This window comes from Lissotriton vulgaris, chromosome 3_2 (genome assembly GCF_964263255.1).
Source record: "Lissotriton vulgaris chromosome 3_2, aLisVul1.2, whole genome shotgun sequence".
Taxonomy (NCBI): Eukaryota; Metazoa; Chordata; class Amphibia; order Caudata; family Salamandridae; genus Lissotriton; species Lissotriton vulgaris.
Genome location: NC_141690.1, coordinates 18,957,112 through 18,983,804, shown reverse-complemented (window position 1 = coordinate 18,983,804; position 26,693 = coordinate 18,957,112). Strand labels below are relative to the sequence as shown.

Genomic DNA, 26,693 nt, shown 5'->3' with positions numbered 1-26,693 from the left:
GTTATCACCTCCCTGGCACACTCAGTGCACTTTACTAGGGACTTCTTGGTGACTCAAATATGTCAATCATGGATAACGAATCACAATATCAATGTACACAGGGAGCACTAGCGGTGGCTGAGTGTCCAAAGCATCTAAACCAGCAAAAACTAAATCCAGCACAGCATCAAAAATACAGGAGGTAGAGGCAAAAAGATAGGGGGAAACCACGCCAAAGATGCCAGGTCTAACACTACACATCTATGTTTTAAGTCCAGCATTACTGAAGATTTTCTGTTTATAATAAAAAATATGTATACTGTACATACTTACAAGGGTTTTTAGTTAGCCAACTTAATTTACTTGTCACCTTCAGCATCAATCGCATTTTGCTTACACCAACTACAGCTTGAGGCACTATGCCAGGCCAGCCCACTTCAGCCATTGGCTTACCTGACTGTGAGTGGTGGCATTCTGCTCTTTCACAATTTAGCTGTCCGCACAATAAGTACCCTACCCTTCAGTGCCAGGGACTACTGGTGCAATGTCTGCTTTTACGTCGAAAATACATATGTCTGAATTTTAGTCAATGTAGTTTTGTAACAATGCTTGACTTTCTGTAGAACCTATTCAACAAAAAAGCATTGGAAAATCTGAAAGGTTATCGGCTAATGCTAGATCTATTGGTTTTGCCAATACTTGTGTTTTTAAGTTCTGGCATTAAGTAATGTATATAATAAACTTTAAGCCTGCCCGCTTCATATATTGGCCTTTCATTGTAAAATTCACGTTTTTCTTCAGCCCACTTCAGCCACTGGCTTACTTCTCTGTAAGTGATGGCACTGCTCTTTAAGTAGTTCCCTTCAGTGCAAGGGACTTTAAAGGCAATGTATGCTTTTAGAGACCAGTACAATAATTTTACTTTTAGCCAATTTTTTTGTATTCCTCCAAAATAAAATTTGTAAAAACCATGATAAAACAATGTTAGACTTAGGGTCTAATTAGGAGAATGGCGGTCCTCTAACTACAAGACTCATTGTGGGGCGGCGGTGGCGGTCTTCTTACTGCTATACTACGACCTTGTCGGTCGTGCTGCCCTTGGTACGCCAACTCCGCCAGGTGAACCTCCGTCCCCTGGCGGTAACGCCGCAGGCTTGAGGCAGTAATATGCTTGGCAGGACTGCTGCGGTCCGCTCAAGCATATTACGACTTTCCTCACCGCCATTGAGGAAAGAAAGAGGGCCCTCTTGTGTCTCACTCCAAGTGGATGCACAGAGGGAGGACACAACATGTACCCCCTGTGTGCATGCATCCCCAATTTCAGTACAGCATAGACTTCAAAGTCCATGTCTAGATAGAATGGGCCCTCTATAGCAATATTGATAGAGCTGGACAAACATGAGACTAAACTAGCGAGTACTGTTTCTCTCTTTCTACCATGCAACTATACATTGTCAACATCGCAGAGGGCGACAAAAGCCTACCCCGTCTACCGCTCCCTTTGAGATACATGCAATCCACCATAATAGGGTAAGAAATGTGTGAGATAAGAAACTACACTAATGAAAGGCGGCAGGGCTTTAAGTGGGATAAAACAACTGGAGGGTCTCTCAAAGGGGCGTGGCAGTGTAATTAGGGGCGTGGCTTTAAAACACTTATGCAAAAAAATCTGTGTTTATCATAGTGCGCCGCCCGACTTGTATTTTGCTGTTTCTGCCATTGCATCCAGGTATGTGATACAACAAGTAACAACTTACCTACAACAAGTAAGGACTATTGGCTTTGTCAATTGTTATTAGTTGCATACGATAAATAAGCTGCAGCTATGGCTTCTTACATATAATATTGAAAACGCTTTCAATTAAAGCCCTGGTGAATCTAACACTATGTTGCTGCTCTTGCGTTTCAGAAAGAGAAGGGAAATCCAGAAAGAAAATGACTCTTTAAAAGGATTTCCCTTCCCCCACAACCCTCACCTGGCATGTGGAGAAGTGTGGCTCAGGGGTTAGAGGCGGCAGACCCGGAAGCTGAGATTGGTCCTGGACCAGGGTTCAATTCCCCGCCTCGGCGGGTCTTGGGCTAAAAATTCCACGGACTCGATAATTCTCGCTCCGGTGCCATCTCGACTCACGGGTTCACACTCTGCGACTCTGGGCAATAGCTTGCTTAATCTCCACAACGGCCCCTCGCGGCGGGATGCCTGACTTTCACCTTGTGGATACCCGCTGGGGCTATCACGCAGGGGAATATCAGGACGGGTTCCCTAAGCAAGCGCCGGGACACCCACTGCGGGTAGCTGTGCGCTATATAAGCTCAACTACATTTACATTTACATTTACATACATGAGGTCATGCCGTAACTTCTCTGCTGGTGAGAAGTGAGCAGTGTGGGCAGCGCACATCGATGTGCCTGCTCTCTCGTAACAGGTCTCTATCGGGCTGTTTTGCGCCCTGGCTCTTTTTTCCAGACTGGAGTGACAGCAAACTGCTGTCACTGCAGTCCGGGAAAAAAAAACGGCTGTGCCAGCGCACAAAACAGAGCCCGATAGAGACCCGTTTCGAGGCCCCTTTTAAAAAACTGCCAGTGCTCAGACCCCTGGAGACCCGGCCCTCTTAAAGCCCTGAAAGGCGGAATTATGGCATGTAGGTGATGTGCAAGTATGTGGATCGGCGTGGTGTGATCATATGATGGTATATGTCGTAAAATTGGAGTTTCGAATGGATTGATGTTCATGGACAATGAATAATAGTGTGGGTACCTGACTCACGCCGTAAAATGCGAGCAAGTGGGACGACAAGGTCCACAATAAGCTCACCTTGATTGACCACAGATCATCATGAATGTTTGGGGTGAGACAGCACCCAGTATTTTGATATTACATGGGTGAAACGTACGAAACGTGATGTATAAAATGTCTTGGTGTCCTCTCATTTTCTCTTACAGGCGGATATGAGACATAAGAAAAACCGGAAGGAAGGTAAGTATACCTTCCATACCACTGTTGAGAATGCAGCTTTCGGCATCTCCAAATGAAAAATTAGGTAAATCCTATCGGTATAACCAGGGAGGGAACTTCTATTTGCTGACTAAAGCGCAGGACCCAAGAGGCCAGTTGTAAGGGCTGAAACATGTGGGCAAGATACTAGGCAAAGACACATGGTCATAGGGCCATCGCCTCCTGAAGACCACTTGTGTATATAATTTTAATATCCCCTATGCCTCCACTAACAAAGGGATACCTGGAGACGGAGTAGGAGGATTTTTATCTTTAGATCCCCTGACCTATCTCTCCAAAGTGCTCCCTGGAATATGGTTGAGCCCACCCTGACCTTTAGGAGTTAGGGTGAACCCGATGATGAAGCATGACACCACTATGGTGTGTGAGGGTTACTAAACAAAAAGTAATCGCTTCCTTTCCCGCGCTGAGCGGATAACGCCACAAGAGTTTAGCACTGAGCCCTAAATTCATTTGGCGGTGCAGCGGCCAAGCGGTCCCCCCGCCGCACCGCTAAAACTTGAATCGAGCCCCTTAGTGTCTTTTTCAGTGCTTGTTTTATCTTGGTGGAATGAACATTTGTGATTATTTTGTTGAACGTCAATTTGAGCGCAAAATTAAATTTGTCAATGTGGCATAGAGAATGAAGATGTAAACATACATTAGTCCTAGTTACACCCACGCAGCTTAAAGATCTCACTGAAAATTAATTGTCTAAAAGAATCCTTCAGAAACACTCATCTGTGGCTCATGTGTGCTCTGCTCTGTGATGCAAATGTCGGTAAACGCTAAGGTCTCCCCAGAGCTTGTTATTGCTAGTGCATGGGCGCCACATGTAAAATAAGGAATACATTTAAGAAGCATTTTTTTTCACTTGCAAAACAAAACCAGCTCGGCTTGCACATTCCTCCTGCTAGGTTCTGCGAGCAGCCTGCAGGCGAAGGGTTACGTTTTCTAAGAAGCTTTAGAAGCAAACTTCGGAAGACTTTATTTTCATCCGCGGTCACGTGACGCGAGCACACCCAATGAATCCAGCCCCAGCCGCTCATTACAGAGCTATGCAAACTCCCCGTCAGAGAGCGAGCGCGTTCTCACATATTTATCACTCACTCTGGGTAACAGGTTACACCATGGGGAGATTGCCATCAGGCAGGCGTCGTACACCTTGAACGGAACTGACGGAAACAGCAGGTAAAACAACCTTTCCTCCATTGTCTGAATGTTGTGTGACTGTTTAACTTATTTTTAAAGTTTGTTTAGTGGTGAAGTTCTCCACGATTTAGTCAATTTGTACTTTTTATGCTTTATTTCGGATCGTTTCCGCCTTTACGTTACGGGTATCGAGGCACAAGCAACGAACCTGTTGCAGCGCAAAACACGGTCCTCGTCCAGAATCACACCCGCAGCCCCCCTGTTTCAGCTGCTCTGGTTTCTTGCTTGTTTGATGGTTTCATAATGCTTCAAGGTGGAGAAGTCGGCTGTGCGTTGATTGTGCCCCCTGCAGTGTTTTCCTATCAGTATGTGTATGTAACAGCGCGTCGTTATAGCAGGGCGGTGAGACGGTGCGAATGAAGGTCACAGCAGCATAGGGGAGTATTCACCGACCCACATTTCACTCCATCCCTCAGTTCACTCATCCATGACCCCCCTTTCTCGCCTTCAGGCGCTTCCACACACCAGCAGCGCGTAACCTTTCACTAGAGTTTAAACACGGGAGCCAGAGGAGAGGCTCCAAATACAATTCTTTACTCCGAATATGTGGCAAAAATGTACGCCGTCTTGTTTTTAAAAAAATGATATAGGTAATATCTTTTAGGATTAGACTATATCGCTTGTGTGAAGCTGGTCCATCCATGTTAAAGCACCACACCTTATTTAGTTCTGACGTTAGCCAAGGCTTTTTGATTTCACTAACATTGTATGTGTAATGTACTTGCTGGGGCTTTCAGCCAGCCTTCTTCATACATTGGTCTGTTACTGTGTCATTCACATTTACTTTTCTGCCTACTACAGTATACGCAAGCTCACTGGAATTATAGCGAGGACGCACTAAAGTATGCGGCAGGGTTGACTCCATTATGTAGCAAGAAAAGGCAAATTATACGCAATAACATGGCACACTTTTGTATAATATTACATCATTTTTTATTTTTATTTTAAATGGTAATGCTGTCTGGGTAAAATAAAGGTGTCACTTTATTAATACTAGTTTAACAACAAAATACAGAAATAAACAACTGAAAGATGAGCAGTTAATCTTAGTGAAGGGCCTTCCACTGGATGTGAACACACCGCCACCAGGGGAACAGAAACCGGCTCTGGCAAACTGCTCAGCCGCCCCCCCTGGGGCGAGGGGGAGTGCAGCTGAGCAATTTGCTAGGGCCTTTTTTTGGCCGATTTTGTTAACAGGGGCCAATTTGCCGACCCTTTTTAACAAAAACGGCTCCCAGGGGCCCAAAACGCCTCCCGCCCTAGCGGCCTAGCGGGGAAATGCCCAGTGCTTGCTATGGCCAGTCCGGCCCTGGCCGCCACGTTCAATGTCAGGGACTCCTAAGGCAATGGGTCTGTTTTATTTTTAGCCCAAATATTAAAAATGTTCTCCCAGGAATGGGGAATAACTACATGCACCCGGTAATGGGAGGTCTTTATCAGTGCAGTTTTCCTTGATTCTGTAGACAAAAATACTGACATTCGCCGCATGCTCAGAGCAGGCTCAAAGTGCCAGTGAGGAGTGACACATTCGATGGGGTAAGGGTTAGGGCAGGCTTCAACCAGTCAGGGAAGCATTATCTGCTACCTCATACTGCTGCAAGGGTCGAAAGGGGCCCGAGCTGTGCTTACTGCCCGCAGCCCATGTCCCTGTAGTATGGAAAAGAGTACGGTGTTTTTCAGCTTCGCAGTGCACTCCCTAAAATCAAATGTTATAACATGGAATCCTTTCTTAAAAAAAGATATGAGGAATGTCCATGGCCAATTTTTTTAAAATAACATAAAGAATGTCCATGGGTATGCATTGCAGTCTATACAACAGTTTGGGGGACGTTGCTATCTTTCACTTAGTATTCCTCCCGATTTTTAGCTTCTTAAGCTCAACCTGTTTTTGTTGGCCATAGGACCCTGCACATTTGACTCCTGCTGACCACTGTTAAAGTGGTTGACCTCCTTTGTGAATTACAGGAATACAATAAGTTTCCAGAGGCCTTTCCTGCTTCCCAGCTGGCCAGACGCAACTGGATCTGCCCGCTCCCTTCTGCGGGAGTAAATCCTGCGCCCATGTATTGTCCTCAAGTGCCTGGATTCTTGTTTGGAGTCAGAGTGCATTTTTCTCTGTCTACTTGAAGGTTACATTAGATCCAGCGCTGAGCGAAGCAGAGCCCCCCCCTAGCCATGCCCTGCACCTCCTTACTGGAAGCCTCACCTGGTTAATGCAAAGCAACGAAAAGTCTCACAGAGCTCCGTAGAGCCAAGACACAGGTCCTCATCGAAGGCTTCATGAGAATCGACGCAGAGCCGCACAGCTCCCAGCTAAGGGCCATATGTATGAAAGGGGTTTCCCCATTCTTTGTCTATGGGAAAATGTGTTAATACATATGGCCTTACCAGATCCAATGCAGAACACAGAGAGTCCCACAGAGCTGCACCATGCAGTACTCTCATCAAACTCAAAAGGTACAACTTCCAGCAGGACAAACCAGGTACTTTACCCAGCCCATGCTTCATCGTGGTTGTCCTGAACCTGTGACTTTGTCCTGCTCCATTGCGACCAGATACCCGCAGTTGGGGCTTCACCCCTCTTGACACTATTTTTACCTAAACCATTCAAAGTTCATATCTCCAGTCCTACTTATTGGATTTCTGTTGTTTTGATTTCAGGTTATTTTTTAAAACAGTGTTTATTTTTCTGAATTGGTTTTGGATTTTTCTTGTGTTGTATTTCACTTTATTACTGTTTGAGTACTGCATTAATACTTCACACATTGCCTCTATGTTAAGCCTGACTGCACAGGTCTGTTTAGTTGCTTTTTGGTTAACTATTTATTGTTTGAGGTAGGTTCTCAATGGTACACTGCCCATCAAGGGAAATGGGAATGCCAAACTAAGGCCTGTGTATTCTTTTGTGAGCTGCCGGCTTGGAAGAAATGTAAAGCTGGATACATTCAAATTGTGCTGGAGGTGTCAACATTTAGCATTCCATCCATGTTAATAATGGTACTGGCCGTGCAAATGATTTTAAAGAAAGTGTGGCAGTAGTGAAAAACTCACAAAAGATAGGCATTGCAGCGGACGGGTCAATGATGGACCTAGTGAAACAAATGATAATGAAACAAGGGGAGAGAGAAAGCAAAATCACGCTCAATAATTCAGTAATAGCAGTAATAATTCCTAAGCTCCTCTCTCAGCGAGGAAGTATCATCCAATGGCAAAGAAAATACCACTTCATAGGTATTATGAATAACATTTAAACTATCCGGTGGTTCTTCGGTCCTCTCGGATAATCTGTTGTTTTATAATGAGAGGTTAAAGCTATTTTTTCTGTAAACTCATCATTTTGTATATATTTATTGAGTTCGTATGCAAAAGTCATCCTCAAAGACTCGACACACCTAACAGGTGGACTGGTGTTTACCTTTTTCCAAGCCAGGTGTGTTGTGGCTTTGCGACTTTGCTGGATTTGGGCTGTATACAAACTCAGCATAGTGTGTGCAAGTACTAACACCCTATGCATGAATTTCTAAATTAATGTGATCGTCCAGCCTCTCAACCTCCTGCTCTGTACTATGGAAAATACCATCATGTACAGCACTCCATTGCTTTGTAACCAGATTCACACTTTACAAGTCATATACATACATACATACCTACATACATACATATATGTTTTTAATTCCTACTGAAGAGAGGGAAAATAAGTGAGGAACCATGACGAGGTACAGACCTATTACAGAATTTGTTTTTCACATTATTTTGTGTTATTTGAGGCTTTTGTAAAGTACCCTACATCACTTTAGGGTGGCCTCAGAGAGCAGATGGGGCATGAACAAAGAAGAAGAGCCTTGGGTAGATTAACATATAGACAACAATGTGGTAAAAACAAGTGATAAAAGCTATCTTCCTTGTAGGATAGTTGGAGGCATACATTTATGTTTAATTTCATTTATGCCTTCCGGTTACCATGCATTTGGTCTCTGCCATACAGTGCTTTCGGAGTGAAGGGCAACAACATCAGATCTCCTCTTGGTGTCACTGAGGTGCAACTGCTTATGTGGCTGGAGTAATACACCAGTCCGCTTCGTGCCACCATGAATCCAAGCAGAAGCATCCATGTGAGCTGCCTAGACAAGATGTCTTTGTGGTCCACATTTACTGATTCGAGTACCCGGATATAGCTTGAACATTGGGTGGAAGAAGAGGTTAGACACAAGGAGCACTGCAGAGATTAGGTGGTTCATGTGCAACTCCACCCACTGGACCACATTTGCACATTTCAAAAACATCGAGCTTATGCCCCCCCCCCCCCCCCCCCCCCTCCCAAGTGTGCACTGGCAGGAGCACTCACAGACACAGCACAATACAATCACTTTTGGTCTTGTGGGTGTGATTTTTTTATCCCCATGAGGAGGCCTATTTCTAATCCCAGCTTTTATATTTGACTAAACATCTTGTGAGTTTTGCAAAGGCCATTCATTTTTTAATATTTACAATTTACTTACATTTATCTAATTATGTGTGATGTAAAAGTAAGTGTGCTGTATATAAATTACAGATCACACAATTTGTGTTGCTGCAGATCACCAGGGTCCATGCGAGCATTCTCCAGGCCATCGGAATCGCCATGGTGATAGGCACACGAGGCGGAATTTAGGAAGTTGAAGTATCAGGGAAGGGGAAGAGGGTTTGTGGGTGTAATTAAAGAATGCAGGGCATTGTCTTCTGTAATGTTTGGCAAACGTGCCTCAACAATATTAACAAGGAGCAATGAGTGTGATGTGCACTTGGGTAACGTCTGCTAATTTTAAAGAAATGATCAGTAGCACCATCGTGATATATCGAAATATATGTTTGTTTATTTGCATGTCATATTTAGAGCCAGAGTTTTATGTGCTTACCTGATACAGACATGTAAATTATCTGCGGCTTTTGGAATAAATGCATCCAAATAGATGCATTTATATACATTACTGGAGTACGTTTCCCTGATTATTTGTAAAATATCTCCACGTTTCATATATTATGTAGGTGTAGGAAACTGGTGGAATCTCATAAATATATTTTTATTTCCTTTCTTCTTTTCATGAAAACAGAATTTTCTATGAAATGTTTTTCCTTCCCAAATACACGCATAGATTGAAATTGGAGATTATTGTAGAACATTCTTTCCCACACATTTTCGTCAGCACAAACACCTGGGTCATTCTGGTGGAAGTTTAGATGGGCGTATTCCTTAGAAAAAATGTGTGCATATCCATAAAGTTTGAATGTTCAGCTGCCCTCCACATGTGCCCGCACAATTGCCACCTACCCCTGCTCGTCGAGGTAGCATTTGTGCAGGTGGCGTGTAACTTCCGCCCACCCCTGCATGCATAGTTGGCTTTGTGAATCAACAGTGAGTTCTGCATTCAGAAGATGCATGTTTCCCCACGTATAAGTTTCACTTGCATACCTAAATATCTCGGTGAATCAGTTCTTTGAGTTCGACCTTTCTGTAACATGGACTTTTATTGAGCCTTATTCCTGTATAATTATTTATTGAAGTTGTTCAATAAACAAATAAGAAGGCAACACTGTTTTTAGGAAGCGCTGTAAAATAGCATTCATACTAATTCCTGGTAGACTACTAATAAATATATTGTTTGTTGGTTCTATGTTGCACCTATGGTGGTCATATGCTAAAGTGTTTCCCATTTCCTAGAAGACTTTCATGGTACATTGACTCTTGAAATATATGTGTGAATGCATGTCATGAGCAAGAATCCAGAAGGGGCTAACTTATGCCATTATCCTGTCAAAGTCGATCCACAGAGTACAAGAGCTGGGTGGACCAGTATTCATGGAAGAAAACTGGTCCAGGCCGCCCCAAGGGGTCCAGTTTTTCCAGGTGTGGACTCACAACCTGAAAAACTCTTGGTTGGGAGAGGGCAAAGGATTGCAGGTAGATGCACAGCCCCGCCCCCTCCCACACCAGGAGGGTGGAGTAGACAATGCAGTACCCATAGATGCCACAGCCTGCCCGCCACAAAGATGCCCTCCTCAACCCCCACCCAGTACCCTCGACCCCCAACACTCCCCCCTCACCTACCTGCCAACCCTCAGCCCCCCCTCCCCCCCCCCCCCCGCCTTTCCCTGTACAGACTCCCTCCCCAGCATACATTTACAACTGGCTCAGAACAGCAGTAAACTTAAGTAATTCGGGGAAAAACTGCAAAAAAGACCCACTAATTATGGGTTCAATAGGTAATTTACAATTATAGTGAGTTTAATCTGTGATGCCCATGGATTTACAGGGAAATACTGCCAGGAATCATTAATTCCAGCCTCTCCCACGGGTGTAATGGTGGACTCAGAATGCGAGCCTGATTTGCGTAATAGAAGCAACTGTTACTCAAAGCACTACAAAATGGCAGAAATGCTATATCAAACAGAAGTCGACGTTATCGTGAAGGTGAGTACTCTGGGCATGGTTGGCACAAATTCATATCTCATACAGAAACAGGAGGGCGACCTCTCATAGCAGCCAAACCTCTCCAAGCAACTCGAGGGATTAAACAGCACGATATATTAAAAAGCTCCACTGTTACCTACATGAAAAGCAAGGAGTAGAGCACACCTTTAAAAGAACCAGCATCAATCACAGGAAAGAGAGTGAAGACTGAAGAAACAAAAAGTGATGACGTGGAATAACTGATTCCACCGACCCTTAAAGTATACTGAAAGCAGACGACATTATAGAGAGAGAGAGTAAATGATGGTGTATCTTATTCGTTCTGTTCAGTTCAGTACATTTGATGACCCACCTGTCTCCTTTCCGATCTAAACACAATCACATGATATTTTGAAATGGAGAGGTGTGGCGCCCCTGTTAGGTCGACTGACTCTGGAATCTGGGGATCACGGTTCGATCCGATCACCGGCACAGGCGGCAGATTAGCCCAGCACCATGAGACTCTGGGAAATAGATTGCATAATTTTCCCGACGGCCCCCAGCGCCTAGAGACCCTTACGGGTGATTGTGCGCTTTACAAAATGTAGATTATTATTCTACTAATGCTTCATGACATGGAATTATTACTTCCATTTAATAAAAGAGCGACAGTGCATACTAGCTCCACCGATTGCGTTTGTATTTTGTCTTTTTTTCACGAGAACTGCACACTTTTATTAGTTTTGGCACGTAGTATTAGTTTTATATATTTTTATATTGATACATATTTTAATGTTTTTTCATTACTTTACATGAAACGTGTCTTTTTCGCTAAGTATTGGAACAAATGCGTTTGTTTCATGTTAGAATTTAAAAATAAACAAGAAAATCCAAACTTCCAAAAATGTAGGAGCATTTCTGTGAAACAAATGTGCAGGGAAGGACAAATAATAAACATGGACTCATTAGAAGCACACTTGACAGTGAATGGATAACGATGAATTATAACTTTAGAAAACTCCCACTGGATCAACACTTAAGCAAACCCAGGCAAACAATTTTATTCCCCTTAAACCACACCACAACAAAAGATCTTTTATCCCCTTGAGGAGTGATGTCATGGACTGGTCGTATTCGAATCACGCAGGGAATAACAAACACATATTTGTGGTTTGCAATAGAGTCAGGTCCTTTGGAGAAGACGTCCCTGCAGTGAGTAACTTGTTTGTTCTGCAGAGCCTGTGAACTGAATCATTTCCAATGACCTGTGTGAAGTTCACGGCCTGGATGTTGGCGGTCGTCGAAGGAGCCAGATTGAGATCACAGGGGGCTGTTGTCACCTGCAAGAGTGCTTCCATTCCGATAATGAGCATCTGTCCTGTGCGGGTGCGTTGGTCAGAATCCTTGCACATTTAACACTATCGACTTTAATCTGAGATGACGTCCTTATAGTGCCAATTAGTGAGAACTGTTATGAGATATGAATGTTTGTGATTTATGTAGTGTCAACCTAAGTACCAGGCAACAGAGTGTTATACATGATAGGTTATTTACCACATATAATGATTACACCTTGTTTTACCTGAATGAATGGGAAGGGCGGGGAAGTGGCAATTCAGCATAATCTGTGGGGTTTATTTAGGGGTGATAGGGGTGTTGCCCTGAGTCATATAAGGCAGCAAAGGGACTGACCGAGGTACAGATGGGAGAGCTGGTGGGGAGAGAAGGTTTGGGGGTGGAGGGGAGATCTCTTTAGGGGTGGTCCGGTTACTGCTTGAAGAGTTAGGTTTTCAGATCTTTGCAGAGAGGAGAGCGGATGGAGCCTGGCCGATTTGGAATGGAATGACATTTCAGATCCAAGAGGCATAGCAAAAAACATGGCTGCCGGGGCTGTAGGTGCCTAGTGTTACCAGGCACCTCCTCCTGCAACCTTTAGCTTTCAGGGGGCAGAAGACACTCCTCCTGCCTAAAGAAAAAATAAACATTCTCAACAAGTTCCTCCCCCTTTCACCTTCCCTGGGACAAAAGCTTTCAGGGGGCAGAAGACACTCCTCCTGCCTAAAGAAAAAATAAACCTTCTCACCCAGTTCCTCCCCCTTTCACCTTCCCTGGGAAAAAAGAAAAAGCGCCATCAGCATTTACCACCTGGCCTGTTATTTCTCCCAGAAGATGGGAAAACATGCAGAAATGGACCCGATATTAACCGGTCCACATGGTAATCACCATTCCAGGGGAAATTATTCGTAATCCCTATTATATCACAGGGAGATACTGCTTGTTTTCGTTAATTCCGGTCCCAGTATTCCCAAGCAGAGATAACAGGGAACTCATAATGGGGTCTGTACTTGGTCAGTAGTTGCTATTTGGAAATCAAGGGCGGCCTCTGAGATCTTCACAGAGTTTACCAAGCAGTTCCCCAAATGTTAGGTGCCTAGAGTCACTTTAGACAAATTCAGGTTTCATGCTTAATCTGGGGGATAAATGACTTTGTTACCAGAGATAATTTCTTGAGTGACTGCTGTGTGATGAAGAAGAGTGTAACACTTTTAATCATTCCTGAGGTGCAGAGGAAGGTAGTTCCAAGCTTTGGTCACCAGGTGTGAGAAGAAGCATCCTCCCCGCTGCCTTGGCAAATCCGAGGATTGTGTGTGCGGAAGAGATAGGTAGGTAGGTGTCTGGTCGTTTGGTGAAAGGTCATGCGTTTGTTGATGTGTGCTCGTCCTTCATTGTGCAAGGCTTTGTATGCATGGGTCAACAACTTGAACTGATATCTCTTCTCGATCGGGAGCCAGTGTAGCTTCTTGAGGTGCGTTGTGATGTGGGTCCATCCGGGGACGGCGAGGATGAGTCTTGCTGCTGAGTTTTGTATTGGCTGTAGTCTCTTCAGGAGGTGGGAGGTGATTCTTATGTTGAGTGTGTTCCTGTAGTCCAGCCTGATGTTGACAGGGGCCTGTGTGATGGTCTTTCTGGTGTTTACTGTGAGCCAGCAAAAGATCTTGCTGAGCATGCGTAGGGTATGGAAGCAGGCAGATGAAGCTGCGTTTACCTGTTTCTTCATAGCTTGCTGTCCAGGATGATGCCAAGGTTGCAGTTGTGTTCTGTAGGGGTGGTGACAGGGCCCAGTTCAGCAGGCCACCATGCATCGTCCATGGTCAGGTGTTGTTCCCAAAGATGAGGACTGCCCTCTTGTCCGAGTTGAGCTTGACAAAGTTGTCCTTCATCCAATCCGCAAGTTTGCTTTGGTGGTGGGGGGCTTCTGACAGCAAGATAATGAGCTGAGTGTCGTCGGTGTAGGAGATGATGTAGGAGGCGATCTGATGGTGTTGGCCAGGGGGGTCATGTATATGTTGAAGAGGGTGGGGCTGAGGGAAGATCCTTGGGAGACACTGCAGATGACCTTTAGGAATTCTGAAGTGAATGGTTTGACAGCTTCGCTGTGCTCTTCTGGTGAGGTTTGAGGTGATCCATTTGAGGGCGTCTCCCTGGATTCCGAGGTGGTGGAGTCTATTGATAAAGATGTGATGGGGATATGGTGCGCTATCGCTGTTGATCAACATGTGATGGGGACATGCTGCACTATCGCAGCATATACTTTTCCTTTCATCCTAAAAGTGGTATCAAAAACTCTTTCAGCAAACTTTTCAAAAACAAAATTCTCTGGGCAGACTATGGTCATCTGACTGTCCATAGGAGTAGGAGCAATACACCTGTCTATCTTAGATGTAAGTAGAACATTGGCCTCTAGAGGATTGAAGTATGAATACACTTACTTTGACATTCAAACCGCTGATACCCTATATGTGAAATAGAGCAAATACATTTTGATTTGCTAGTGTTTCAAAATTAGATTTTATTCTCTATCACTAACTACCTCACTGATTTGGATTCAACACTCTTTTTCTATTTTTGATATATTTTTTCTCCTATGTTTTAAGAACTCTGAAGGAATTCATGAAGGATTATAAAATGTAATTTACTAATTCTAGTGAGCAACTTGTGACAGTCTGCTCAGGCATCCAGTTGTGAAATTCAAACTTTTGCAGAGTTTTGTTGCCAATCTTGTTTCTTCCTGGAGTATTTCTTCAGATGATCCCAAATGAAAGACAAACGTATTAACATATTAATTGTGGAGCTTCATGGGTGGAATAATGAAACATCAATGCATTTAAGAAGTCTGAAAACAACCAAGAGGCACAGTAAAACAGGTGGCTTAGAGAAGTTTTTATTGAGCATCTAATCATTCATTGAATTAAATACATCAGTAGGTAGAGAAGTGTGTCTCAATAGGTACAGTGGCTCTACATGGTGCAAATTATGCACTTAATGTTGTATTTTTTTTATTGTATGTGGGTTCAACAATGTCTTGAAAGTGATCAGGTTGAGGTAATGTGTTTGCTGAAAACATAGTTGAGCTGGTGTTTCAGACAACCGCAGCAAAAGATAAATGAAACATAAACCAATTCTAAAAGATATGTTAGACCTTAATGCACAATTTCTGCAATATTTTGGCAATCAACAACAGGCCACCAAGTAACATATTTCACTGGTACTAATTTTGTCAGGTATTCAAAAGCCACACCAACGCGTTTCGTTCTTGCGTTGGTGTTGCTTTTGAATACCTGACAAAATGAGAATAAAGAAATATTAAACACCTAATCCGGGAGTGCAACCCTATTTCTTTCTTTCTGAAGTATTTGGAGAATATATATATATATATATATATAACACATACTCTCCATGGATCGAGTTTTCATCCGCAATTATTAAAAAGGAGTATACCAAATGGAGAGTTTGTTAGAATGAGCAGAAGCTGTTCTACAGACGCGGAAATGGAGAAAAAGTTAATGGAAACGAAAAAGAGATTTTTGAAAAGCGGCTATAAGCATAGAGATATAAAAAGAGGAAAGTAACGAGCAAAGTCTTCAACAAGAGCTCAAACACTAATAAATAAAGGAAAAAAACCAAAAAAGGAGGAAACCCCGGTAAGAATGATACTAATCTACAGTAAGGAAAATGATAAAATTGTGAAAATTCAGAACAAATTTTGGGGACTGTTGAGAAAGAACCCGGTCATTGGTGAAAAAAATTGGTCTTGAGCCTAAGATAACACATTGTAAGGTATCATCACTGAAAGATTTTTTAGTGAGGAGTGATTTCACCTGAGGAAATTACAAAAATGATTACAGCAGTGACAAATGTGCTTTAATCATTGTGAAAACTGTAAAGCTTGTAAAATTGCCAAGAAAATAAAGGAACTGCAAGACTTCAGAGGTAAAACATTTGCTATTAAAGATAAAATCACATGTGAGTCTATTTCTGTCGTCTATATCATTGAGTGTTTTTTATGGACTCCAGTATTTAGGGAGCACAACCTGCCCCCTAGTAAAACGCATTTTGGCGAATATAAGAGCAGTTCGGAACGGCGACATGAACTAAGCGATGGCGAAACACTTGAGCACCCATCTCAATCATACCCTTCTCAAAGGATTGGAAGGATATGAAATACTTCAGAATTGCGACTGTCCCAAAAAAGGAGAGAGGGGGGAACAGAACGTTGCAACTAATAAGGTTGGAGTCAAGATTAATCATTAGATTTCTCACGCGGGCCCCCGAGGTTTGAATGGGGTGAAGAACTATATGTACATTTATGAACTGAGCAATTGAAATAGACCTTTTGTAAAACTGTCTCCATTTTAATACAGAGCAAGTGAGTATTAATTACTGTGGCATGTATTTGTAAGAATGTATTGGTGACACAGTGAGAGCAATTGAATTATATAAGAGCAGAACATCAGGTGAAATGCGAAGTGAAAAATACCAATGAAAAGAAGTGGGAGGAAGATATAAGATTAGTTTGTACTCATAACAAGATGTTACTTAGCGTATAAGAAATACGTATGAGTAACGTAGATAGTGGCACTAAGCCTCTATTGTGATTCAATACCAATGGGATAAGGTGAAACTGATAGAATGATTTGATTTTCAGTCTGAAACAGTATAAGCGATCGTATACCTAGATATCTTCCTCATACAATGCAAAATGGGAACTTAGCCGTGAATATGGTATTTCCTTCTGGCCCTATAGATCTACAAAAAGGTAAATAGAAGAAAAGGAAATGGAGTAATTAATACAGAAAAAACAGACACATAAGAAATGATCCACACAGATAATTGCAATTCACTATGGCGCAGTTTAGAATTAATATGTTAATCTAAATCCATGCTGGAATGGAATTAAAGATTAAGAGCTGTGTACACTGTTGTTAGACTAAAAGTATATGAATTTTTGAGTTTGAATATTTAAAAGATACATGCATGTTTGTAAATTAGTCTATATAAACTACAAATCCCACAATGCCTCTTAAAGGGTAAGACCTTTCTGGTTGATACGCGTAGGTGGTGGTGATGGTAAAAGGTGTACTGAAGAAATAAAAGTTGCTTGACGAAATCACTTTCCCGGAGTGCGGTGTTAACATTTGTTTGATATATATATATATATATATATATATATATATATATATATATATATATATATATATATCTATATCTATATATCTATCATCTTTTTTCCCAAATGGGCCGCATTCCATTTCACAAGTTGCCTTAAGGAAACAAAAAGTCCATCTTAAATCCTGAAAGGAGGGCTCACGTTAGAGCTTTGATCAGCGCAATATTTAAGGTGCATCCATTCAGGATATAAGATGGACTCCTTAAGCCAACGTGCAAAATGGAATGCGGCCCATTTGGGCAAATGATGACGTCTAACCATGGAAATTAAAGGACCAACATACACCGTTACTGATTGAACTCCCCATGAGGAAGTAAACATACTAAACGCGTCAGGCACTTGTCAGGTGCTTTTAATTGAACTCTAAACCATGCATGCTCATACCAATAAAATCCTTGGGGAAAGGATACTTGCTTACGTGTGCGACTCGTTTTTTGGTCACATCCCTACTGAGCTTTATATATATATAGCAAAAATGGGGGGCCAGGCTACTAATTCTAAAAGCTTACACATTGCCCAGAAATGTATGTTATATGTACATATTGCCACAAACTGTTTCACATGAAGTGTATATCCAGATAGGTAGGTAAGTAGGTAAGTAAATAGAAACTGCCACACTTTTACTCAAAGGCAAGATTACCCTTTAACAAATTCTATGAAGGTCTTTGTATTGAATTGTGATAGATCCACTCCTCCTTAGCTCTTCATCCGAAATGCATTGCGGTTTTGCCACACCCCTCACGATACCTCCTATTTAAATCTTGTGAATGTACTGATCTAAATATTATTTAGCAGTATTTATGTGAATACAAGTAGAAATACAATACTTTTGTGTGCTAGAAGGAGACTCCCACCCACAAAATGTTAATGAATGCATAACATACAGCACATGAGAAGTGTGATCTGTGATTCTATGTGGACAGACACTCTATAATAAGCTATAATTACCACTGGTGTTCCACCACTTTTGGAATGATGCATAAAAACTGGTTGTTAGCTCTATTTCATATATATATATCATGTGATCAAGGCAGGGATCTGCCGAAACGCGTCGTGGCTGACATGGTTGCACTTTTAAGCTAAAATAAAAGAAGAAGCACGAAAATCCGGGTCTACCTCGTCTTTGCTTGTGTGTGGCTGTCGGTCTCGTGTAGAGACGGAGGCGAGCTCTTGCAGCATATATATATATATATACATATATATATATATATATATATTACCTACTGGCGGTCGCCAGTAGGTAGTTATAGTTAGGATTTTTTTCAATGTTAAATCTCAAAATTCTATTTGGAATAACTTTGGCGCCAGTTGACGAATCTGCCTGAAAATTTCCTCAAAATGGCCTCTTTGAGCTCCGGTCCTTCCCTGAAAGTTTGGGGGGGATGCGTCAAGCGGGGACCGAGATAAAAGGGGGGTCCCAAAACTCGTTTTCCCCATGTTAATTTCCATAGGGCGGTCGACCTCACTTTTAGCCCGAACGGCTGAATGGATTTACACCAAATTTGGCAAAATTGTAAGGACTGGTAGCCCGATGTGCCTTTGCTATGTCTCAAGATATGTGCTACAGTGGATTTTGAGTAATTTAGGTTAAAAAAAATATATATATCTATAAATGTGGAGAAGTGTGGCTCAGAGGTTTGAGGCGGCAGACCCGGAAGCTGAGATCGGCCCTGGATCAGGGTTCAATTCCCCGCCTCGGTGGGTCTTGGGCTAAAGATTCCATGGACTCGATAATTCTCGCTCCTGTGCCTTCTCGACTCACGGGTTCACACTCTGCGACTCTGGGCAATAGCTTGCTTAATCTCCACAACGGCCCCTCGCGGCGGGATGCCTGGCTTTCACCTTGTGGATACCCTGTCGGGGTTATCTCACAGGGGAATACCAGGACGGGTTCCCTAAGCAAGCGCCGGGAAACCCACTGCGGGTAGCTGTGCGCTATATAAGCTCAAATACATTTACATTTACATAAGCGCGTCCTGGTACGCGCTCCGGGGAGCGCTCCGGGCGCGACACGCGACTTGCGCGCAGAAAGCTGATTGGTTCTTGGGTGACTGTAAACATTCGAAACAGTCCGAAGCGGCCGCCATCTTTTCTCTCGGTAGGATCGAGACACAAGAGGTGGCCAAAACAAAGGGGGAATTGACCATAAGGGAGCAGGGAAGACCCCCCTGACACCCTAGGTTTGATGTGGGGGCTATAAAAGGGTCCCGCTGGGCAAAAAAAAATATTTTTTTTTTCGATTTGCGCGGGGGGAGCGCCCAGTACGCGCACCGGGGAGCGGTTCGGGGAGCGCAACAGGGAAAAAAGAGAATGGCAGAGTTTAAAAATGTAAGTCATTTTATATAAATGGGAGGTAGTTCTGAAAAGAACTGTTTTTTTTTTTTTTGTTTTATATATATATATTTTTTTGAACATTTTTTTTTTTTTTGATTTTCAGAACAATTTTATATTTTTTTTGTAGTTTTTCTGGGGTGAAACAAAAGACAGGGAATTGCAAACAGCTCAACTGGAGCAAAAAAATTAAGGTTGCTTGCTGCAGTGATGGTTGTCTGCAGCTCGATTATGTAAAGTGATGCTCTGCTCACCATAAGACATAGTTTTGTTGCAATATATGCAAACAAATTTAAATTTGGAAAACTTAGTTTGAACATTAGGGACCATCTCCCTAGCCTCTGCACCCGATGGAGTGGGTTGGTTGAAGGTGCCTGAAGTTGAAGGTTGGGGAGGGTTCTTGCTCAGTTGCCTGACTTCTGCTCTTGAGTAATTGTTTGGGTGCTTCCTCTGCATGTGCCTTATCATTGTGTGGTTCCCAAACGAATATTTCCTGTTTGGGTTCCCTCTTGACAGTTCTTGGTCACAGATCAGGCAAGTCACCTTTGCTGCATTTACTTTTTTGGCAACCCTTGGCATTTTGAAAAACTCCCAAATAAAATGTTCTTTGGGTTTGAATGGGGGAGTGTCCTCAGGCAGATATTGCCTCTCCTCCTGCTCCTCTTCGTCCTCCTCTTCTTCATGACCACCAATGTGGTCTTGTGGTGGTCTTTGTGGTGGTGGTGTAGGTGGTGGTGGTCCAGATGCACTTGCAGCTGCTACTACTGAAGCCATTTTTCACAGTCCTCTTCACTCAAAAAACAAAGTGAAAATGAGGAAAAAAGGTGGGGTCTTTCATCATTTGGAAACCAAAACTGTTGTGAACCAATCAAAAGTGTTATTTTCAGGTCACATGACCCGACGCGCTTACGCTACGCGCCCCAGGGCGCGTCCCGGGGCGCGCCCAGGGGCACGTCGCGTAAGCGCGTCGAATGCTTCCGGGTGCGTTTACGCCATGTGTATCACGCAGACGCGGCTACGCGATACGTCACAATCATGTTTTCGTTCACGACATTGGCGCTAACGGGACGCTTCCCGGTTCGCGCACCGGGGCGCTTCAAACGAGTACGCTCTCCGGGGCGCTCACCGGAGCACGCACCGGGAGCACTCCAAGGCAAAAAAAATATTAATTAATTAAAAAAAAATGGGAAAAATTGTAGGGACTTGTAGCCCGATGTGCCTTTGCTATACTCAAGTGGTTTTTATGAAATTTAACTTTGAAAAAAATATATATTGTGCTACATTGGGCTATATATATGTTAGAGCCCAAATGTAGCCCAAATGTAGCCCAATGTAGTCCAATGTAGCCCAAAGATGGCCACCAGAGACAAAAAAAACAAATGTAGCCCAAATATCAGCCATATGTAGCCCAACTATAGCCCAATGATAGAATGTACCAGAGTGTTCTAAAGAACAACTAGAGCGTTAACAGTCTTACTTATAAAGTGAGACTAATAGTTAGGAATTAGCATTTAAAAAACCTATGAAATTCACTGAAAAAACCATAGGTTTCACACCAGTTATAGTTAGGAATTAGCTTTTAAAAAACCTATTAAATTCACTGAAAAAACCATAGGTTTCACACCAGTTATAGTTACCTGTAAATTTTAGTGACATAAAACCATTGAAATTCCACGTTATAGTTAGTTGGACTCACTATAACTTGCGCGCCTGCAATGCACTGCTGATGATGTCACATATTACATCACTCATGACATGGTCAGTGACATCACTCATGACATCACTGATGACTCCATCCTTGTGACAGAGTGACAGACCTCCTTTCAGTGTAATGTAACCCTTGAAATACATATTCCAAAAAAGAAACTAACATTTACAAAAAAGTGGAGATACCTATACCAATTACAACAACCAATTCAGTAATTTCACCATTTATATACACATCCACTCATTCACCAACAGTTCTATATAGTCATTCATACATATACTCACTTATGATATGTAGTGAGACACCTTTACATCCGTTAACACACCGACAGTCTTCCAAAAGTTACTCACACACATACTCACACATGCAAATAAACTATTGAACATCTATTTATTTGCATATACAGCTATATACACACTAGCACCTTACTTCTAAGGAAACTTACACATACTTACTCTCTTAAAGAATCACTTATAGAAACACATACTTATTTAAACAGGAACTCTTTCAATCTCTCACTCTCACATATACTCACTAATATACATCAATACTCACATATACTAGATTAAAACATATGTAGTTACTCATAAAGACACTAGTGAGACAGTCATTCACTCACTAACACACACATATACACACTCTTCCACCCATACAGTCCTGCACATATGCTGTCTTCAAAACACATACAAACAGTGAGTCAGTCATTGATGCATCTATGTGCTAAGTAACACCCCCACCAAACCATACAGACGCTCATACTGATACTAAAAACACATCTAATAGCACATATACACACACATGTAGCTACTCACCAACCCATGCAGCCACTTTTACACAAAGTGAAACACTGATACAAACATTTAAATATTTAAACAATACTCGCTAATATATGTATTCACTAAGATACACTTAATAAGCCAGTTAACCAATCAATTTTTTTTTAAAAAACATCCATTAAGACACTTATTTAAACATTTATTCTTCCATCGACCTTTACATATACATATATAAAACATATTTATTTTTCAGAAAGACACACATTCACTGGATGGTGTCATCAGTGATGTCATGATTGATGTCACTGACCATGTCATGAGTGATGTAATATGTGACGTCATCAGCAGTGCATTGCAGGCGCGCAAGTTATAGTGAGTCAAACTAACTATAACGTGGAATTTCAATGGTTTTATGTCACTAAAATTTACAGGTAACTATAACTGGTGTGAAACCTATGTTTTTTTCAGTGAATATATATATACACACACTACTGCATTTGAGTCCCAACCTACCCAAAGGGATGTTCGCCTGTAAAACCGAATATACAGTATTTGTATTGGAATGTTCATGTCACCTTAAGTATGTAAGCAGTACTAAGCTGCAAGTATTTAATCGCATACTGCAGCATCTCCGTGCAGTGGGGAATTCAGATTCCAGCTTGCCTGTCGCTCGTCATTTCAAACTTGTGCATAAAAATAAATTGAATGACTTGAGTTACTTTGTAATAGAAACGGTACCTAAGTCACCCAGAGGAGGTAACATAGAAAAGAGACTTTGGCAGTTAGAGTCACACTATATCTTGTTATTAGATACCAAGATGCCAAATGGCCTCAACACGGGGTAAGATATGCATTACTTCCTATAAGAGATATATCTGAGTATTCCCTTTATTCCTACTGATATATGGTGAGTTAGGTTTTCGGTTCACAGACTTTTAGCCCTGTTTTCTACTAGGTTTTAACCTGGTTTTACTCAGTGTTACCTGGTTTTTACCTGGTTTTATTGGGTTTTACTTGGTGTTGACCGGTTTTAGATGTTTTTATTTACTGTGCCTTAGATCTTTCTCTTATCCGTGTACTGTATACATTTTGCACTTTCCATGATGAAATCTTTAAGAGGGTTTGACACCCTATCATAGAACCAGCAGCCTGCTCCCATATCTTGTATTATGTACTTGCAAGGCAACCCTGTATGTAGGTTTCTGGTTGCATAATATGATTTTGTATATATTTTTCTGGTCGTAACCATCATATCTAGCAATATATTTTAAGTTCACTTGCACTTTATTTTGTATATGAAATAGGTATGCCATTGGCCTCTGTTCTTTATTCAATAATTGCTAACTATGATTTTTAATAGTTGTAATTTATGATGATTTTTTATTTTTGCACTTGAACTTTATTGGTTTGCACTTATTCTCCCTTGCTCTAGGAGCTATATTGAGTGACTTTTAATTCCGCCTTTTAACATGAAATGTGAATATTTATAAATGCATTTTAACTTGAGATATATGAAGTATATAGCCAATTTGTAAACACTTGGTTTGAATATGCAATTTAGCGCCATCTTGAATTGTTAAATACACCACTACATTCAATGCTGTATGCTATTTTATATTAAGCAAAATTGCAAACATGTTATACCCAATCATCAGGTTTGTGTCTGAAGTACATATCGTAGATACGATTACATTTACTCGTTCATACTAATGCTCGACATCATTACAATGTTTTGACAGATCTAATCAAGCCGTGTATCGGCCAATGTCCTTTCTCAAACTTATCGATTCACACCAAATGTAGTGTTAATTCATCCTTATCACGTGTTCAGAAATTCATTTAAAAACACTGACTATTGCATATCAAGATAGAGAAAGGACAAACCCCTATTATTAACATAGGCGCCATCTTAAAGTGTTGAATACACAGCTATATTCAATACCTCATGCAATTTTATACTTTTAAGCAAGATAGAAAACATGTTATAACCAATCATCAGGATTATATCTGAAGTTCATATCATAAATACGATTACATTACCCAGTTCATCCTAATTCATAACACAATTAAGTGTGTTTTAACAGATCTTATCAAGCCGTGTATCGGCCAATGTCCTTTCTCAAACTTTTCGATTCTCATCAAATGCAGTGTTAATTTCTCAATATCACATGTTCAGAGATTCATAGATTGCCATAAAGGCACGGTGAAGGGATTTACAAAAATGTGCAGCAGCATTTACAGAAAATTATTAGTCATAACGGGCAATTTCATCACGTCATGACCCAGGTTCTAGTATTTACAAACTTGTATATCCCGGGGTCCCCCAGAGATAGTTTTTATGATCCTAAGTGTACAGCTAACTCTTCCCCACTGTTTAATCCTCATGGTTGTTTTGTCATAAGGTCTATTATATACCGAGACTCTAATCTGCGCAATTTTCTTAGCCAGTCCCCTCCTCTGATGTTAGCTGGGACAGAGTCTAGGCCATAGAATTGCAGCTTTGTGCTATCTTTTTGATGTACTTCCGAGAAATGGTGTGCCACAGGGTATGCCACATCAAACTTATCTATGACCCTCAGGTGTTCAAGGATTCTAATTTTGAGTTGGTGGATAGTACTTCCTATGTATTGCAGCTCGCATGTGCAGACCAAGCAATACACAGCCTATGAAGTGCTACAGGTGATAAACCTGGTTATAGTTTTCACTTTGTTGATCCCCGGCAATTTATAACTCAAAACTCTCTTGCTGTTGGTGGTGCATGCCTTGCACCTACCGCAATAAAAAAATCCTTCCATATCTTTCAGAATGTTAATTTTACCTGGTATAACTTCTAAATGACTCCTGACTAGTATGTCTTTTAGTGATCTCCCTTTTCTAAAGGTCAATAATGGATGTATTGGTATATCATCCTTAATGACAGAATCAGTTTTTAGTATGTGCCAGTTCTTCTTAAGCATTTTCCTTAGATGATTCGCTCCGGATGAATATGGGGTAATCATACAAAATTGACTTTTGTCTAGAGCTTTCGTAGTACTTTCGTTAGCTGCTAGCAATGTGTCTCTCGGTATCCCTCTTACCTTAGTTTGAGTTTTAGCCAGAGTGCTGGTTTGATAACCCCTAGCTCCAAATCTTGAGATACATTCTGAGGCAGCCGCCTCAAAATCCTCAGCCTTGGAGCTGTTCCTCTTTAATCTCAGAAGCTCCCCATAAGGTATACTCTGGACGAGCTTCTGGGGGTGGTTACTGCTGGCTTGCAGCGTTGAATTGCAGCTGTGGCTTTCCTGAATAAGGCTGTATGTAGGGTCCCTCCCTCCACAAACACCCTCAGGTCCAGGTAGTCCACTGCCACTGGACTCACTGTATCCGAAAAGTGTAAGTTCAGGTTGTTGTTATTTAGGATCCTGATGTAGTCATGTGCCTTTTCTAATGTTCCTTGCCATATGATGAATAAATCATCAATATAGCGGTGCCATTGCACTACTCTGCCTCCTTGACCACCCTCAACGGTTCTGGGCACCTGCTCCTCCCACAAGCCAACAAACAAGTTCGCATAGCTGGGGGCGAAGCAGGTGCCCATCGCCGTTCGGGACCTTTGTCTGTAAAACTGTTCTTCAAATAGGAACAGATTGTTAACCGGAAAAAACTCTACAAATTCTAGCAGCATGCTCGAATGTTCCATGAATCGTAATTGCCTCTATTTCAAAAAGAACTGCATTGCCCTCAAACCATGCTGATGTTCTATGCATGTGTATAAGCTAGTTATGTCCAATACTACAAGTAAATACGAGAGATCCCATTGTATACTGACAATTTTTGTCAAAAAGTCTTTCGTATCCTGTACATAGGATCCTAGTTGTTTAACAAATGGAAATAAATAATGATCAACAAAATAGATAAATGTTCGGTCAGGCTATTCATGGAGGACACTATCGGGCGCTCTGGAGGTTTAGAGCTGTCCTGGTGAAGTTTTGGAATATGGTAAAAAGTAGGTGTCACCGGGTTGCCACTCCGTAGATACATGTGCTCTTCTTTGCCTAACATGGATCGCTCATACCATTTCCGAATCAACGTATCGTAAGCCATAATGCTCTCCTGATATTGCTCTTTAGATGACACCTCATAGTATTTGAAGTCCGACAATTGCCGTATAGACTCTTCCTTGTATTGCTGTCTCGTTTGGACAATTACGTTTCCGCCTTTATCAGACGGCTTGATTACTATCGATGTGTCCTTCATCAATGCCTCCAAAGCAGTTCTTTCTATGTTCGTTATATTATCCTTTGTTTTGTTGCCTCCTTTCTTAGACCTGAACTTCAATAAATCGTTGATCACAGATCTGAAAATACATCTATTGCATCTGGGGGCATTTGCCGATTAAAAACAGATACTGATTTGAAGGGGCTCTCATCTCTGTCTTGCTCAATTCCAATTCATTTGGCCCTCTCCACTATGCTGGTTTCCAAGTACTTCATATCTTCCAATTCCAATCGCAAACTCTCAATTGATTCGATCCCTGATAGATCATTGCCAGTCAACGCATCAGTGGCTATTATTCTCGTTTTCACTGTTTTTGTATCTTTGATGTGTGGCCTCAGTTTAAAATACTTGTGCAATTTTAATTTTCTGATGAAACAAAAGAGATCGATTCGGGTCTGCGTGTACTCCAGACCTTTACTCGGACTAAACGTTATTCCCAGACTTAATACTTTATGATCTGTATCCGTTAAAATTCTGTCACTTTGATTTACTACAGTGA

General features: G+C 41.8%; 1 protein-coding gene across 5 annotated transcripts in view; it reads left to right on the top strand.

Annotated features, from left to right (window-relative positions):
- Positions 1 to 4,043: 4,043 nt before the first annotated feature.
- The window catches only part of PGCKA1 (PDCD10 and GCKIII kinases associated 1), a 282,865-nt gene continuing 260,215 nt past the window's right edge, over positions 4,044 to 26,693 (top strand). For 4 of the 5 annotated variants that reach the window (XM_086963999.1, XM_086963997.1, XM_086963998.1 and 1 more), the window contains exon 1: positions 4,044 to 4,166. The gene's annotated coding sequence lies outside the window, so the exon portion shown is untranslated. The remainder of the gene's footprint in view (positions 4,167 to 26,693) is intronic. The other variant, XM_086963995.1, reaches the window with a different exon arrangement.